At 38.4% G+C, this 19,425-nt stretch overlaps 1 long non-coding RNA gene across 3 annotated transcripts in view; it reads left to right on the plus strand.

Annotated features, from left to right (window-relative positions):
- The window catches only part of LOC131383752 (uncharacterized), a 63,733-nt gene extending 48,180 nt beyond the window's left edge, over positions 1-15,553 (plus strand). Inside the window, exons 3-5 of one of the 3 annotated variants that reach the window (XR_009213990.1) lie at positions 13,676-13,887; positions 14,426-14,602; positions 15,094-15,553. This is a non-coding gene — a long non-coding RNA (uncharacterized LOC131383752). Of the gene's footprint in view, positions 1-13,675; positions 14,193-14,425; positions 14,603-15,093 lie in introns of those variants that run through there. The other 2 variants (XR_009213987.1, XR_009213989.1) reach the window with 2 other exon arrangements.
- The last annotated feature ends 3,872 nt before the right edge of the window (positions 15,554-19,425 follow it).

Raw genomic sequence — 19,425 nt, forward strand, 5'->3', positions numbered from 1 at the left:
TGGAGGGTCATGGCCACAGCCAGGTTTTCTGTTCTCTTACCTTCAGGGGCATTGGGACATGCAACAACAGGTTACCATTTGTCCCTCTACCTGGTCAGAGGAGGTCATCATTGGTACTTACCTTCAACTGAATGGGGGCAGGGCCAGGCCCTCTTTCCATGCCCGTTCATTCAAGGTTTGGAGCACCAGGTCCAGTCTGGAACTCCAGCCCCACAAAGATAGGTTCATGACATGCAAGCATAACCCATTCTTCAAGAGCTCATTATATCACTCAATCATACCCACAGCTTGCAGGTTGTATGGCACATGGAATCCCCACTTTATGTCCGTTTGTTGTGCCCATTGTTGTACTGTTGTCCAGTGAAATGTGTTCCCCTATCACTCTCAACAGCCAGAGGGCGAACATACATAGCACATAAATGTTGCAGGGCCTGGATGGTGCCCTGCTGGTTGGCCGCCCTACAAGGGTAGGCGAACAATAGGCCTGTGGCTGTATCCACAGCTGTTAGTGCATGCGTATACGCTTGTGACTTCAACAGTGGCCCTGTGTAGTATACTTGCCATCTAGTCAAGGGCACTTGCCCTATCATCACTTGTTGTGTAACACAGAGCATCTGCCTCCATTTAGGGTATGCCTGAGCTGGGCATTTCTGACAAGCCTCCCAAATATCTTGTATGGGCAGGGACAGACCCCAACATTTATTGACCTGTTGCATCAGTTGACCCCTGGCATGTCCAAGTTTCCGGTGTAGTCACAAGGCCACATCTCGCGTAGGTACTGACTAACCATTGGACCTTGGCTGAGGCATCCGCCTCATCATTGCCGGGGGTGGCCAAAGGCATATGGCCTGACACATGATAAATAGTTATCTTTCTGATGACCCATTTACCAGAGGTCTTGCCATATGGCTTGGCCCTAAATGGGTTGGTGGCTGACTAACCACTTCTGTATTTTCCAGGTAGTTAACAACAAGGTTAAGCCTTGATAGACTACCTAGCTATCAGTACAGATTACCATAGGTGTCACCTCCTTGGTGATCACCATCCATACTGGGCCATTCTGGGCCTCCTGGGATACTGATGGATATTTGTGCCCCATTTAGCTCAAGTGATAATAACCATTGCATCTGTTGCTCTAAGTTCAACCCATTGGCTACTTTGTCCATACCTGGTTTCAAACCATATGTTGTCAGCACTTGGTTGGACTGCACCTCCAAGCAGCAGTAGCACCTCGGCTAGACCCATCTGTGTACCATGCCCTATCAGGAAGGGGGGATGCTCTTCCTTAAATGGTGAAGGCTCAGAGTCTAGATGTGGCTCAGGCCCCATGGCCTTATCTTGCATTAGGACTACAGGTCCCAAGATCTCTTGCAGCTCTGCTGCTAAGGGACTTGTACTCCACTGCTCCAAGTAGGTGCCCACCTCACCAAAGTGGATGTCTGTGCCATCCCAGTCCAGGGGGTCATTACCCATGAACACACCCATCCTGCTATCAGGTAAGTCATCCGCATGACAACTGCAGCCCATCCTGTCACACTCTCATAAGCCTGAAGGGAGGCATATACAGCTGCTAGCTGTTTCTCTGTTAAGGAAAGCTAGAGCTCAGCTTCCTTCCATAGTTGGGACCAAAAGCCTACTTGCATTCTCAGCCACTCTGTGCGCTGCCATAGGCCCCAACCAAAACCATCTGTGGTCACATGCACATCCAGCTCAAACGGGCACCCCTGGTCAACTACCCGTAGGATTTGTGCCTGCTGAATAGCCCACTTGGCTGCCAGGAAGGTGGTCTCAGCCACATCATCTGAATCCCAGGTGGAGCCCTTCTTTGTTAACAGATGCAATAGTTTTTATCATTTGAGCTAAATGGGGCACAAGTGTCCATCAGTATCCCAGGAGGCCCAGAAAAGTTTGCAGCAGCTTCACCATAGAGGGCTGGAGATATGTCTGAACCTTATAAATGATAGCCTCTTAGATGGCCTTTGTCTTACCCGACCAGATAACTTCCAAAAATTTGGCAGATAATCCAGGTCCTTCGACCTTGGATTTATTGACAGTCCAACCACATGCTGCCAAATGTTGCTGCAAGAGGGGCACTGCTCCTTCTAAATCTGCAAGAGAATCAGAGATTAACATAATATCATCAATATATTGGAATAGGCAGGCCCCTTCTGGACCTTGCCAGGTGGCTAAATCCGTGGCAACGAGACCATGACATATGGTGGGGCCAAGCACAGAGTGCTGTGGCAACATTGTAAAAGTCCATTGTCGCCTGTCCCATGTGAAGGTGAACTGTTCCTGGCTCTCTGAAGCAATGTCAATGGAGAAAAATGCATTGGCCAAGTCCACTACATAGTGGTAAGGTCCCAGTTCCGTTGTCATACGGTTCATCAAATCCAGGACTGATGGTACAGTTGCATGCAAAGGGGGTGTTACTTCATTCAGTTCCCGATAGTCTGCCATCATCTGCCAAGTTCCATCAGGCTTTCTAGCTGGCAACACTGGAGAATCATATAGGCTGTGAGTTCCTCGCACTATCTGCACCTTCTCCAGCTTTTTAATTGTCTCAGTTATCTCTGTGTGCCCATCTGGCAAATGATACTGTTGGGTGGACGTAAATCTTTGGGGTTGTGGCAAGACCTGAGGCTGGTGATGTGTATGTCCACACAGCACCAACTTCATCACAAGCACTCAGAGTCTGAATTCCCCTGCCATGGTTTGTAACACCAGGCCATGTAAATGGTCCACCCCCAGAATGTATTCTGGTATGAGATAGACATACACAGTATTTAAATGGGGAGCCAAATGGCAGATACCAAGGTGCAGAGATACAGTTTTCACTGTTACTAACCAGCCTCCATAACCGTCAATGTAAGCAGGTTTGACCAGAAACTTATCTGGTTTCCCATAAACAAGGCTGTGATCTGCGCCAGTATCCACCAGCAGCAACACCCACTGTACATTGGTGGGGAACCAGTCGATTGCTAATTTCACATGTGGCCTCTAGTCATCCAGTGTCCTCCCAAGCTGGGCACCTTGGCCAGTTCCGTAATCAAACAGGAAAGGCTCTACATTTCCGACTGGCTGCAGGAAGCTGTCTTTGAGCTGAAGCTCCCAGGTGGGACTGGGTCACACAGAAATGTCCTTCCCCTTGGGCATTTTCTGGAATTGGTGCTCTAGGGACAACTTTGTCCACAAAGTTAAGAGTACTTCATTGGGCTGCTTATTGATTTTCTCTTGGTCAACTCTGACCAGAATCACATCTATCCACATCTGTAAGCATGTCACTTGTTGGGGCCCCCTTTTCTCCCATGGGATGGAGGACCCCACAAGCGGAACATCTTCCCCTTCTTTACTGCACAGACCCCTTGGTCCCACCGATGGCCTTCTACTTCCCCGAGAGCTGCCATAGCAGTGGTCACTTCATGTATGCAGCACCCTACATATGGGGTGAGGACAGCAGCTAGGGAACCAAAGGCACTTGGGGGAATGGAACCTAACATGAGATCCCTCATGTGGGAGGTGAAATGTTCATCATCTGGCCCCTGGGTATTCAGGTCAAACATAGCCTGCCACATACCCATCTCCCCAATGACTTGCACCAAATCGGCATATGACTGCCATTTAGTCACGGTTTTGGGTATTTCACCAGTGTCGTTCCACAGTTTGTATGGCTTCCCATAGCCACTCAATCAGGGTGTGGTCACCTTGCCCTTGTGCCAACCTCCTGCTCACCTGCAACTGCTGATGGAGGGAGGGGTGAGTCGTGATCGAGGCTAGCTTTTCCATCTCAGAGGTGGAACAGAAAATACTATCTGCTCCCTCTTCCCCTTAACGAAGCATCCATGCAGGCAGAGGTTGCCCTAGACCCTGGAGGCACTGCTTTCCTAATTCCCACAACTCAGTTGGGGTAAAGGCAGTATATGAAGTATGGTGCATTACAGTACCAGGTCCCTGAGCCTGCCCTTGGGGTCCCAATGGCTGTTTATGATCTACCTTCTGACAGACCACTGGGTGAGCTTGCAATGGGGGTTCTTCCTCCTCTGTATCAGAGTGGGAATCTCTGGCTGAGACCAGGGACCCAGGCCTGCATTCACAGCAGCCTTTAATTCCTTTTCCAAGCTCTGTAGCCACGTATCCAGGTGCCCTGCCTGCATCTGGAAGTCCCCATTCATGGCAGCTTTTAACTCTTTTTCTGAGCTGTATAGCCAGGCCTCCAGGCTCTGTGCCTGCACCTGGAGGGCCCTTACCTGTGCTGCATCCCTCAGGGACTTGGTGTGTACTTGTAGCGCAGTCAAAATGCCCATCCAACTCTGCTGGCAAAAGCTCGCTCCTTCTTGGTGCTCTGCACCTCCAGCTGCTTCAGTGCCTTCTCCATGCTTGTGAGGGACTCATCTACCACTGCCCAGGTTTCTACCAGAGCCCATCTGAGCAGCACAGCTGCCACTGGGTACCACAGCCCATGTTGTGGCCACATGACCCACCCAGAGGCAGCAGGGACTGAAGGCTCACCCACCTCAGGATCCTGTTTGTGATGCCAATTGTCAGGTTCTAACTGAGGTCTGAGTGAAGTTGGTGGGCAAGTGGTGGGTAGCTGGAAAAACACTCGAGGAATTGTAGATAGTTTCAACATGGCTTTACTATTTCTCTGGGTGTGAGCAAGGTGTATGTACGGCATCAGCAGGGTAGTTATATCTTTTACAGACAATAATGGCTGTGAGCCAAGCATGAGCTCACGTGGGTGATCGCCTAATGTGCCTCACATGGTGTGGTTACATAATGTGCAGGGTTGTGCGCCTGTGCTCCAAACCCGCTGAGTCATGCTGCACCAGAAGGCTGCCTCAGCCTACTCCTGACTAAAGCACAGCCATTTCCCTTACACTCTGCCTCCCAGGTTCAAGTGATTCTCACGTCTCAGCCTCTTGAGTAGCTGGGATTACAGGCATGTGACGTCATACCCAGTCAATTTTAGTATTTTTAGTAGAGATGGAGTTTCGCCATGTTGGCCAGGCTGGTCCTGAACTCCTGACCTCAAATAATCTGCCTGCTTTGGCCTCCCAAAGTGTTGGGATTACAGGCGTCAGCCACCGCACCTGGCTATTGCCCCTCATTCTTTCTCTAGTTACTTGTTCGCCAGGTCATTTTATCCAGTCTTAGGACATTGATCTGGTTTGGCTGTGTCCACACCCAAATCTCATCTTGAATTGGTAGTTCCTATAATCCCCACATGTCATGGGAGGGACCTGGTGGGAGGTAAGTTAATCATGGGGGTAGTTACCCTCATGCTTTTCTTGTGATAGTGAGTGAGTTCTCAATAAATCTGATGGCTTTATAGGGCTTTTCCTGCTTTCGCTCAGCACTTCTTCCTGCCACCATTTGAAGAAGGGTATGTTTGCTTCCCTTTTTGCCATGATTTGTAAGTTTCCTGAGGTGTCCCAGCCATGCTGAACTGTGAGTCAGTCAAACCTCTTCCCTTTCTAAATTGCCTAGTCTTGGGTATGTCTTTATTGGCAGTATGAAAACGAACTAATATACTGACTGAGCAAATAAATTGTTTATGACGTTATACTCTCCTAAGAATGAATCATTTTATGTCATAATAATATGATATATTCTCTGAATTATTATAAAAGCTTTAAGGTATAATATGAGAAAGTCATTTTTAGGCTTACATCTGGAGTTATATTTGATTTGCCCTCTTAGATAAACTTCCAAGCAATATGTCACATTGTTCTTTATCTTATTCTAATAATTAATCTAGTATTTGAAATCAAATAGGAAACATTATTTTCTCTTTGTTTTCTGAGTTTGAATTTGTAATATACCCAACAGTTCTTCTTCTCCTCCTTCTTTTTTTCTACCACCCCTTTATCATAATAATGATACATAAAATACAAAATAGGGAGTGGGAACAATTAGACACTTTTGACACATTCCGTGTTCTACATCAATAAATAGGTTTTAAATGGAACACAAGATGATCTATACTTCTCTAAAACTAATACACTGAGCTAATCTGAGAAAAATGATGTGGTACGCAATTGTAAAGGTTAGCTGACAAAACAAATAGTAGAAATAGTTTTTTTTAATTTTTCACATTAAGATGTCACATTTCAAACTAATGCCACACATAGTAAATTTCCGAGTTAGCAGGCTTATCTTTTTCATGAAAATCTGAAATGCAAGCCATTTATTTCTACAACTGTAAATGTAAATTGCTAGGACATATAATAGGTTAGTGATCAGAAATCACCAACATATTTTTCTTTGAGTAAGGGCTCTTGCATCCAATAGCCTTTGAAAAATGTATCATTTCCTTGTTTTCCCTGATAAGGAGGAAAGGTGACAAAGAGAACTAGAAGCACATGGCCATTTGGACAAATAAACACATTTAATAAAATGTCTTAGAATTGTACATAAAAACAAAGAAAAAATGAGTGCATGCAAAAACCAGTGATACTTGAGTAAGATCTGTAGTCTAGTTCACTGTATTGGGCCATCAATTTCCTGGTTCTGAAAATGCACTGGGGTAATGTAAGATGTTGCCATCAGAGAAATCTGGATGATAGGTACAAGAGACCTCTCTGTACTACTTTGGCAACATTTTGTGATTCTATAATTATTTCAAGTTGAAAAATTTGAAATACACAAATCAAAACAATACGAAAGTTAGCAAAGCTTAGAATATGGTAAAAATATTTACAACAGAAAACCAATCACTTGGTATGTTGTCTTTACATTTCCATAGTTTGTATTTTCAGGTTTATAAGGGCACAATTTTATTTCCAAAATAAGCAGCAAAGCAGCAGATACTGAATAATGTAATATAAAATTTATTTCATTTATCAGTGTAACTGGGAAGTATTAGAGGTGCCAGATTGATATATAACATCTAATCAAAGGAAAAGCACCAATTGCTAATTTCAATGGCTCATGTGATAATAAATTCTCAATCTATGCCAGATTTTTTAATGTTCCTAAGCAACAGTAGTCCTCCAGTGACTTCATTATGATCATGTTAATGTGTGTTTTTACTCAAGGGTAGTTTGAGAAGCAAATTTTAACTACTATGAATACTGGAATTACAAGGGGAAATCCCAAATATCATATTATTTTGATATTATAAATAGTTCTATGCATAATATCAAAATAGATGAGGTTTACAATAATATCTAGGGCTTGAGGGTTCTTTGGTGTAGTAATTCATGAGTTTTCTAACCTTAGACTGGGGACATATGTGTAATTTACTTCATTTCTTGTAATTCATTTCAAGCTGGAAAGACTCTCAGGTTACACTTTCAGGGTTTCCCAGGTGTAACAGCTTATGATGTTATTTTGATTCTGGTGATAACTCTAAATATTAAAACTTCAAGTTTCATGATATTTATACTGGATCTGACAGTTACCTAAAATAGAGAGTGGTTGCCTGCTTACAACAACACTTCCTACGATTTAGTAGTTGATATCCATTTTAAAAATCCAATCTTAAAGCTTTTTAAAGTCCATGTAAAGCTCCTTAGTTTCTAGTGATAAAACCTACAAATAGTAAAGTACAATTTAAATACCAACAAAGTACAGTCATGTGCCACATAATAACATGCTGTACAGGTTTGTAGCCTGGGAGCAATTGTGTATACCATATAGCCTAGTTGTGTAGTAGGCTATACCATCTATGTTTGTGTAAGTACACTCTATGATGTTCACACAAAGATGAAATCATTTAATGATTCATTTCTCAGAACATTTCCCTGTCATATAGCGATGGCTGACTGTAATAGGATAATCTAGAAACATTGGAACTTCTATATTTAAGTAATGGTTGTGTTTTAAAAGGGTGTTATTTTAGGAGTTTTTATGCTTATTTCAGTGACTTTGCCATTGTTCAAATATATTGGCCTCGTCTGTGGGCTTTGCCTATAGGTAAAGACCCCTACTTTTAATTCTTGTGAAAATCACAAAGCACGAGACCTATCCCCCTAATACATTTTAAGGGTACTGTAAAATGTTGTTAACCATAAGCACAATATTGTACAGGAGATCTCTAGAACTGTTTCATTTTGCGTGACTGAAACTTTATACCCATTGAACAACATATTAGGGTTCTCCAGAGAAACAGAACCAATAGTACACACACACATTGACTTTGTAATATATCCAACAGTTCTTCTCCCCCCTTCTTTTTTCTACCACCCCTTCTTAATAATAATGATACATAAAATACAAAGGAGGGAGCGGGAGCAATTAAACACTTTTGACACATTCCATGTTCTACATCAATAAATAGGTTTTAAATGGAACACAACATGATCTATATTTCTCCAAAACTGACTAATACATTGAGCTCTGTGTGTGCGCGCGCGTGTGTATGTGTGTGTGTGTGTATGTATTGTTGGTTCTGTTTCTCTGGAGAACCCTAATATGTTGCTCAACAGGTATAAAGTTTCAGTCATGCAAATAAGTATATATATATATATGTATTTATGTACATAAATATATACATAATTTATATATTTATATAAATGTATAATATACATATGTATTTATATAAATGTATAATATAAATATATATTTATATAAATGTATAATATAAATATATATTTATATACCCAAATATACATTTATATACCCAAATATACATTTATATACAGAAATATACATTTATATACAGAAATATACATTTGTATATCTATATACAGAAATATACATTTGTATATCTATATACAGAAATATACATTTGTATATTATATACAGAAATATACATTTGTATATCTATATACAGAAATATACATTTGTATATCTATATACAGAAATATACATTTGTATATCTATATACAGAAATATACATTTGTATATTTATATACAGAAATATAGAAAAATATACATATATATATATTTATTATAGGGAATTGGCTCAGCAATTATGGAGGCTAAGTTCCAAGATGGGCTTTTGGCTACCAGGAGACACAGGAGAGCTAATGCATAGTTTCAGTCTGAGTTCAAAGGCCTGAGAACACAAATTATTAACATTTTGTTTTTATGAATTTTTGGCAACCATAAAGGAGGAAAATTTCTCATTATACTAAGATCAACTAATATTTATCAATCATTTCTTAAGGATTTTTTTTAGTCTATATGTTTCTAGTAAGTGTTGTCTTTTAAAAGGGTGTTATTTTAGGAGTTTATCTGTTTATTTCAGTGACTCTGCCATTGTTCAAATATATTGGCCTTGTCTATGGGCTTTGCTTATGGGTAAAGACCCCTACTTAATTATTGCAGTAAAAATCACAAAACAGGAGACATATCCCCCTAATACATTTTAAGGGTACTGTACAGTATTGTTAACCATAGTTAACATAGTCTATGTTAAACATAGTCTATATGTTTAAAATAAGTACACAATACTGGTAATGTATTATTAGATAGCATGGCTAATTTCTAGACTATTATGAGAAATTCTTTTAAAAATTTAAGTTATAGATGGCTTAGAAGATTATAGAATTCAGATTAAGTCAACTAGAATGTGTTTTTCTAATTTTGCAATTCTATTTCTGTAATAGCTCCTTTTTTTCTCATACCCACCATAAATTGTAGTTTTAAATAAATATTTTAGTGGTATTTGTCAACCCTTGGCATATATTTAGTTTATACTTTAAGTTCTAGTGTACATGTGCACAACGTGCAGGTTTGTTACATATGTATACATGTGCCATGTTGGTGTGCTGCACCCATTAACTCGTCATTTACGTTAGGTATATCTCCTAATGCTATCCCTCCCACCTCCCCCTACCCCACAACAGGCCCCGGTGTGTGATGTTCCCCTTCCTGTGTCCAAGTGTTCTCATTACTAGGGGTCAAAATACTAAATCTTACTGTGTCTCTCCATAGGGGAACAGATTTCTTTACTGTACACCTAACTTGTCCTGTGAGCTATCAAAGGGCTTAAAGCCTTCAAGGATGTTATGTCTTTACTTAAACGTATTAACTAACATGGACATTCACTAAAAAGCAAGAGAAAAATTCTACTTTTTAAATGTAAAATGCCAAATGAAATTAAAAAAAAAGAAAAAGAGCTGAAAAAGTATCTAGAATTAGGAAGTGGTACCAGTAGTTTTCTTTATGACTGGAAAACATAAATCAGTGTGGTTTGTGGTTTTTGGCTCGGCAGCATAAACATCACCTGGGAACTTGAAAGAAATGTAGAATCTCAACCTCCACTCAAGATCAACTTAATTAGTGCCTTCATCTTAAAATCTTAACAAGACCATCAGCAAGCATGTTAAGTTTGATAAGTGCATTTTAAGGGTACTTTTAATCTGGCAATGGTGAAGTAGGATGGTGAGAAGACTTGTTAGGTGGCTCTTGCAAGAGTCCAGGTATGTGATACTGAAGGCCTGAATGGTATAGTGGCAGTGTGAATAGGGATTGATGTAAGATGCACATTTCTCTACAATCTCTGGAGATTTTAAAAGTAATTCTTGTGCTTGGGTTCCACTCTCAATTTTTTTTTTTTTATTTTTACAATGGATCTGAGGTGAAACTTAGGTAATGAGTATTTTTAAAAAGGTCCCCTAATGATTCCAAATGTGCAGCCAAGGTTGAGAACCAGGGCTCCACTGCTCCAGGGATTGGAAGCTTTTAAAGAAACTGTGTTATCTAATATTTGGTAAGCAGAGTAAAAGTAAATAAGGATGTGGCATAAGGTAACACAAAAGTGATTTATACAAAAAAGACACTATTCATTTTAAATGTTTGAGTTAGCTTTTCTTTTCTTTTTTCTTTTTTTTTTTTAACAAATAGGCTTTATTCATTTGGGTCATGAATTATCAAATAAAGTTTATCTTCTCCTACAGATTTTCACTGTATGGAATTTTGTTCATGCCTTAAATATATTTTTAAAAATATATTTAGAAACTAAACACACAGAATAAATTGGTTTTTATAAATTGAAAATTCTCTGTGGGGAAATCACAAGGCATGAATATTATATATCTAATTATGAAATGCAAACTTATTAAAAGACAAAAATTTCATTAAGAAGTGAACAGAATAATAAGAAATATATTTAGTCAGCTGGTTAATGTAGAGTTAAATAATTTCAATGTGACAGTATTTCCTAGCTATGTTTTACTATGACTATTATGAATTGTCAATGTTTCTCAATACAAATGTTAGGGCTCAGTATTATTACCCTTCTTTAGATAGTCTGTTGCACATTTCTGACACCCAACTGGTATATACCAGTAAGCACTTGGGCTGGGATTACTGAGTCTGCATGTCTTGTCTACACATTCAGAGCTTTTTGGTTATTCCTTTTACAGGGCATAATTATTCACAAACAGTATTAGCAATATCAAGCAGTGTCCAAAAGTCAGAGTTTCTACTAATTTAATTTTTTTCTCTGGTTCTCAGATAAACTCATGCTATTTATTTTGTTGCTCGGAGAAGAAAGGAACTAATTTTTTTTTCTTTGAGCACATGCTCTTTGTCATACATTGTGCTAAAAGCTTTACATGCAAACCCTTTGATTCTCATAACAAACTTGCCAGATAGCATTGAACTCAAGCCTGCCTGACTTCAAGCTCATGCACTTTTGACTGAATGCATCATCTTTCCTTGTTAAATGTCCTAGAGCTCAAGACAGGTGATATTTAACAATATTTAGCAGAAAATCCTTTTGCTTGCTCTTATACAGCATCTTTCTTGAGGTTGCTAAAGTAGTATCATAAAACGCTTTATACTTTTGTTTTAAATTCTCTAGCCTTTCATTTCCTTCACAGTGTAAAATCAGGAGTCTTATTGTCAGGTTCCTGCCCACATTTCCAGATTCTTCTTCCATATAACCACACCTGCTATGGGTCCTGTCAAAACAAATCTACTTCAGTTCTCTGAACTTGCCTGTGTTCTTCTAAGCTGTTCTTCTGTCCATGTTGTTTTTTGCTCTGCCTGAAATGCTTTTATTCCTCGTTAATTCTATGACACATTTTTAACCTTCTGTATTAATCTGGGTTCTCCAGAGAAACAAAATCAGTAGGATTTATGTATATTGGTAGATATAGATATATAGATTTACTATAAGGAATTGGCTCACATGGTTTTGGAGGCTGAGAAGTTCTAGGATCTGCAGTCAACAAGTTGCAGTTGATAGGTATAGTCTGAGTCTGAAGGCTTGAGACCCAGGAGGGCTGATGGAGTATAAGTTTCTGTCTAAGTCAAGTGTCAAGGGAGAAGACTGATGTCCCAACTCAAAGATACTTGGGTAAAGAGTAAATTCTTTCTTACTCTGCCCGTTTGTTGTACTCAGGCCTTCAGTGGGCTGGATAAGGCCCTCCCACATTGGGAAGGGCCATCTGCTTTATTCAGTTTACTGATTCAAACGTTAATCTCCTTCAGAATCACTCTCACAGACATATCCAGAATAATGTTTAACCAAATATATGGACACCCCATGACCCAGTCAAGTTGATACACAAAATTAATCACCACATCTTTCTTCAAGATTTAACCTAAAGGTCACCTATGCTTTATAGTCTTTCCCGAGCATTCCAGGCTAACTTAATTGCCTCTCACACCCTGTTGAATGCTACCCCGTTCAACTGATCTATTTCTTTTTCGAAAGGGCATACAACTAGACTATGTTACCCAAGCTCCCTTGTGCTTTAGTGAAGCCATGCCATCTCACACTTTTCTTCCACACAATCTACTTCTCTCTCTTCTGTTAGTTGTTTGCTTATACAGACAAGGAGTCTTTAGGGGCCATGTATGGAAGATGCAGGTAGCAGTGTTCCTGAACGTTTGCAAGGAACATATCAGTCACTCTTTCACCCTGCCAAAGCTTCACTGTCCTACTGATTGATGTGAGAAATAAAATGTCATTATATTAAGCCATTGAGATTTGTATGTTTATCTGTTATAGCAGCAAGTCTTAATTTACCTAATACACACATTGTAACAGATGTTCTTAATGTCCCACCCCATATTGCTACATGTCCAGCTTTGAGATCCCTGCATGTGGGGTAGAGTTTCTGGCATGCTGACCAATTCCCACTTTAAGCATCTGTGCCTTTGTGCCTCACTGTATGAAGGATTTATCTGGCACCATAGAAACTTACCATGCACAGTGACAACCTAGAAGAGTGAGAGAGAGCCTCAGCCAACAGGGGACCAGAGTCAGTGGATAAAATGCTTGAGGCTTTCCATCTACCAGTGAGATAAATATGAAGCATGTTTCATATGGTTCTCGGAGGGTTCACAGTGGGATTTAGCCCCAGTGCCCATAGTACCCTGCTCGTTAACGTACTGTTTATATTAGCCTTCCTCCATTCCCTGTCTCACATATACTTCCTGGAATCACGTCAAATAAACTGCACCTAAGGTCTTCTATCTAGGTCAGCTTTTGGGGGACCCAAAAGAAGACACATATCTAATATAGCTTATCTCACATTGCTTTAAACCTTTGTCCTTATGTCTATGTCTTCCACTAGATTATGAGATTCTTAAGGGACTATAGTAGGTAGAATTTTAGATGGCTCCCAAGATTCCTGCTTCCTGATCTACGTGCTCTTAATAATCTCCCCTTGAGTGTGAGAAGGACTTTTGAATATAATGATATAGTCACTCTTTTGATTAGGCTACAATATCTGGCAAAGATAATGATTATGTTACTTTATACACAATTTAGCTGACTAAAGTCAGATTCCCCTGCTGACCTTGAAAAAGCAAGTCACCGTGAATTCAACAGGTGCAAAGAAATGAATTCTGTCAACAATCAAGTGACTTTGGCAGAGGTTCCTGAGCCTCAGATGAGACCCCAGCCTGGTCAACACTTTGAAGCCTTGTGAGAATCTGACCATCCAACTAAGCCTTGCCCGGACTTCCTGACCCATGGAAACTGTGAGATAATAAATGTATATTGTTTTAAGCTATTACGTTTGGGATAATTTCTTACATCATAGACAACTATTGCAGCCATGTAGTTATTCTTTTAAAAATTAATATGAGCTATTTCAAATATATAGAAAGTAGTACAGAATAGTATAAATAGTATCTTGTATCCAATATGAAGAAATAGAGTATTACAAGTAATGTTGAAACTTGTTGTATAGCCTTTTCTAATTCTGCTTTCCTTAATTCTTCCTGAGAAGCAACCCACTGTAATGAAGGTGTTGATTAGGATTTATGTGTAGTTTTTAGAACAGCATTTCACTATATGTATGTATGTCTAGAAGCAACATATAATATCATTTATTTCTGTTTGATTTCTCCTCTATTAGAAATAGATTAAAATGCTTTCGTTATAATTGTTTCCTGTTAATTTTTCTTTGTATCATCGTCCAGTTTTACATTATGAATTTTAACAACATTTTGTTAGTTGCTGTGACAGAGACATTTAATATTACTGAATAAGCATGTGCTTCATCACATCTGCCAGCTCCCGAACAGTTGGGTCATGCCATGTGACAAGTTCTGGCCAACTGCTTGTCAGTTGGCAACCAAGGAACTGTATGTTGAGATGATTGAGCCACAAGTTTGAAACTGCCAGGACTTCTGAGTCATCACATGGAAAACTGCTGGTCTGCAGAGTTATAAAATTTGGCCAGAACTTCGTGTGAGTGAGAAATAAACCTTTCGTTTGTGAAGCCAGTATAACTTAATATTGTAGCATACCTACATTATTCTGTCTGATGTAGAAAAATACAAGTTCATGTTATTTTATACTGATGTTACTGTGTTCCTTTAATAATTTATCCTTATTAAACCCTTTGCCTCATATTTTACTTGATAATTTTTGATTATCCCATTATTTTCAACCCTTTGTTTTATTTAAGACTTGTAACTAGACTATAGCTGGGTGTATCTTAAAAATCAAATCTAATAGTTTTTTCTCTTCTTTTAGGTATTTTAATCCACTTACATTTTTGGAATTACTAATAGATTTACTTAGACTTATTTCTATGGTTTTATTATTATCAAGATTTTAGTTCCAATTTTTAAAAAACAACCATCAGCTGTCATTTGATATTATAGTCAGTAGTTGGTACAATTTGTTAGCTTATTGTTAAAAAATTATTTTCTGTATTTCGTGTTGTTTTATTCCAGCCCCTTATTTAAAAGGCTTTTCCCTCTGAGCTCATCATTGATCTGGATGAGGTACATACTCTTTTAACAGTGTTTATTATGTGTGTATGTGAAGGTCTGTATATAATCTCCATTAAACTCTTTTGCATATGAAAATGTCTTTATTTCGCCTTTACCTTTGAATGATATGTATAGCATTCAGTTATTTTTCTAAAATGTTTTGCTGATATTACTTTACAAACTTCTGGTAGCTATAATTGCTGTGGATAAGTCAGCTTTTAGCTGAACTGTCATTCCCTTGTAGATAGTCTTTGACTTATTCTGAGGTTTTTCTTTATCAGGAAGTTCTGAAATTTCACTATAATATATCTATTTTTTAACATCATATTTGAATTTAATTTTTGTTCTGGGAGTTTCTGTTTTTAATTCTTGAATAAATATTCTTAATCATTGCCTCTTCACCATTCCTTCTGTTTTTTTTTTTTTTTTTTTTCTGAACCTGTCACTAAACACACCTGAGGTCACTCTCAATCTATTTTTCTTGTTCCTTATTTGCTCTTTATTTTCATTATCTTTCCAAGTTCTGGGTGAATTCCCCACTACTAACTGTCTCTTTGTCTGAGTCTATTTTTAGGTTTGATTGCATTTTTTATTTCAATGACTATATTTCAACTTTGAAGGCATTTAATTAATTCTTTTTCATATCTATTTGGTGTTTCAGCTATATCTTGTTTTATAATTTGTTATTTTTGTATGAGATTATTTCTGTGTTAATCTCTGTAACTGTATTGTTTCACAGATAAAGGTTCTAAGAATTTGTTTTCCTTGCAATAATTTATTTTGCAATTGTGGATTTTGTTTTCTATTTTCCTTAAATATTTCTTCATATGTTTTAGAATATTTTGAGGTTTTTTTTTTGAGATAGAAAATATTTGTTCCCCTTTCTCTTTTTAAAATTCATTGAAGTTCACCTAAGAAAATTAACCATTTTAACGTGAGCAATCCAATGATATTTAGTACATTCACCATGTTGTATAATCACTACCTCCATCTAGTTATATAACATTTCCACCTCTCCAAAAGATAATCTCATGTCCATTAAGCATTTTATCCCCATTTCCTCTCCTCTGAGTCCCTGACAATCATCAATTTGCATTCTGTCTCTATACATATAGCTATTCTGAATATTTCATGCAAACAAAGGCATTACAAAATGTGACCTTTTGTGTCTGGCTCCTTTCACTTAGCATTATGTTTTTGAGGTTCATCAACGTTATAGTATGTATCAGTACTTCATTTCTTTTTATGTATGGGTAGTATTCCATTGTATGTACAGACCACAGTTTGTTTATCCATTCATCTGATGATGGACATCTGAGCTGTTTCCACCTTTTGGCTACTGCAAATAGTGCTTCTGTGAATAAACATGTGCATGCACTTGAGTACCTGTTTTCAATTCTTGGGTAAATGCCTAGTTTACACCTGAGTGGAATTGTGGAGTGTAATAGGGTTTTTCCCTGCAATAAACTGTTATTTAAGAACAGTTCTAGATTTACATAAAATATATGAAGATTGATACAGAATCCCATATATGCCATATCCAGTTTCCAGGGTTACCAGCATCTTACATTAGTATGGTACATTTGTTACAATTAATGACACAACATTGATATATACATATAAACTGAAGTCCCTACTTTATTCAAATGTCCTAGTTAGGTTTTTACCTAATGCCTTTACTTTGCTCCAGAATCCCATGCAGTATATACCACATTATAGTTCATCATCCTGTCCTTAGGTTCCTCTTGGCTGTGACAGTTTTTTTAAAGATTAATTGATTTCCTCATTTTAATTTTATTTTTAATTGACAAATAATAATTGCATATATTTATTGAGTACAATACAATGTTTTAATATATGTTTACAATGTGAAATAATTAAATCAGGCTAATTTACAAATCACCTCATATACTTATGTTTTGTGGTGAAAACATTTAAAATCTACTCTTTCAGCAATTTTGAAATATACATGATTATTTATTATAGTCACCGTTCTGTGCAGTAGATCACTAAAGCTTTTACCTCCTGTCTGATGGAAACTTTTTACCCTTCGATCAACATCTTTCCTTTCCCCATTCATCTCTTACCCCAGCCTCTCATAGTCACCATTCTACTTTCTACCCCTATGAGTTTAACTTTTTTAGATTTCACATATAAGGGAGATCATGTGGTGTTTGTCTTTCTGTGCCTGGTTTATTTTACTTAGCATAATATCCCTCAGGTTCATCCACATTGTTGCAAATAACAAGATATCCCCCCCCTTTTAATGTTGAATAATATTCCATTGTGTATATATACCACATTTAAAAAATCAATTTATCTGATGATTGACACCTAGTTGGTTCTATATCTTAGCTATTTTGAATAATGCTGCAGTGAACATGGAAGTGGAAATATCTCCTCAGCATACAGATTTCAATTCCTTTGGATATATACCCAGAAATGGGATTGCGGATCACATGATCATTCTATTTTTAGTTTTCTGAGAAAGCTCCAAACTCTTCCATAATGGCTGTATTTTACATTTAGACCAACAGTGCCCAAGGTTCCCTTTTCTCCATGCCCCTGAAAACACTTGTTAACTTCTGAAGTATGACAGTTGTTCAAACTCTTTTTTGATGTCTATTGCAGTTTTGAGGAGTACTGTTTAGCTATTTTGTAGAATGCCTCTCAATTGGAATTTTTGTTTTATTTTGTTCTGAGACAGGGTTTACCTCTGTTGCCTAGGCTGGAATACAGTGGTGTGGTCATAGCTCACTGCAGCCTCGAACTCCTGGGCTCAAGCAGTTCTGCACCTCAGCCTCCCAAGTAGCTGGAACTACAAGAGCATGCCACTGTGCCCAGGTAATTTTTTTTACTGTTTTGTAGAGACAGGGTCTTGCTATGTTGTCCAGGCTGGTCTTGAACTCCTGGGCTCATGTGATCCTCCTGACTCAGCCTCCCAAAGTGTTGGGATAACAGGTGTGAGCCACCCTATCTGGCTTAATTGGAAGTTGTTTGATTTTTGTTCATAATTACACTGGGGTTGTTTTGGGAGGAAGATCACAGAGGTAAAGTGCAATTTTAATCACTTCATGTCAAGGGTACATATTATCAACATAATTATTACCACTGATGTTGACCTTTGTTGCCTGGCTGTGGTAGTTTTTGCCAAGTTTCTAAAATTGTTTTTTAACTTGAAAGGAAGTAACTATTGCATTCCACACAGTGAAGAGTTGTGCTCCATCTCCTGGATTGTGGAGTATCTATGTAAATAATTTGGAGCTTTTCTCTATGAGAGATTTGTCTCTTCTTATTTATTTATTTATTTATTCAAGCATTTATATTTATATCAGCACTCATGTCGGTATGATATTTATTTTAGAGTTTGGGTTATAATCCAATATTACTTAATTTTGTTGCTGTAATTATTCACATGCACTGCACCTGTTTTTATCTGAGAAATGATGAATTGAGGCATGAGTCAGATTTTCTTCTTTGCCTTGTTCCAGAAAGCTTAGAGCCACATCTGTGGCCTTGCAAAAATTGCTCAGAAATTGATGCATTTTTACATTATTCTGATGCCTGACTCTGGTCTGTTGGTAGCGTTGTTCATCTTTTTTCTTTTCACTTTCTTCTGTTTCGTATTATCTTGCTGCGTTTTATAAATTTAAGCCACTTTAAATTCTTTTGGAAAGAAGGCCAGAAGAAGCTATCTGTCTTTATTTATCTTCCTTTTATTCCAACAATCATCCATGTCTCTTCTGTCTCTCACTACATATGAACTGACTACTGCCAATGCTCCATCTGGGATCCCGATGCCAGGGCCCTGCTTTGGGGGGCTGCTGGGCATTGCCTTGCCATGAACTGCTCTACAGAGCTGTGCCAGATGTTGGACAGCTGCCTGGCCAGGCTTCACATCAAGCTGGTTTCTCACTGGCAGAGCCAGAGTAGCTAGAGTGAGATTTCACCTTCAATGTGCTCCTTTGGGCTCATTGTTTTTCTTTGCTCTTTTAACAGATTGTCTAACTAACTGCACTGGCAGAGAAGGTGGCCATTGTGAAGTATGTAACAATTGTTAATGCCATGAAGAAGAATTTTGTAGAACATGGTGGTCTTGGATTACCTGCTTGCTTTGGTGCTGTTTCAAGCTTTAGCTCTAATTCAACAGAAACCTGTATTCCTAGTTCATTTCAAAGAGTCTAAGTTTCTTTTTACTGTGAAGAGTCCAGTGGTACCTTCCTCCACAGGTTATGGCTGGGATGGAATAAGATAAAGTTAGCAAAGCTTTCAACATAGGGCCAGCACATGGCT

The sequence above is a fragment of the Hylobates moloch genome, unplaced genomic scaffold (genome assembly GCF_009828535.3).
Source record: "Hylobates moloch isolate HMO894 unplaced genomic scaffold, HMol_V3 SCAFFOLD_1, whole genome shotgun sequence".
Taxonomy (NCBI): Eukaryota; Metazoa; Chordata; class Mammalia; order Primates; family Hylobatidae; genus Hylobates; species Hylobates moloch.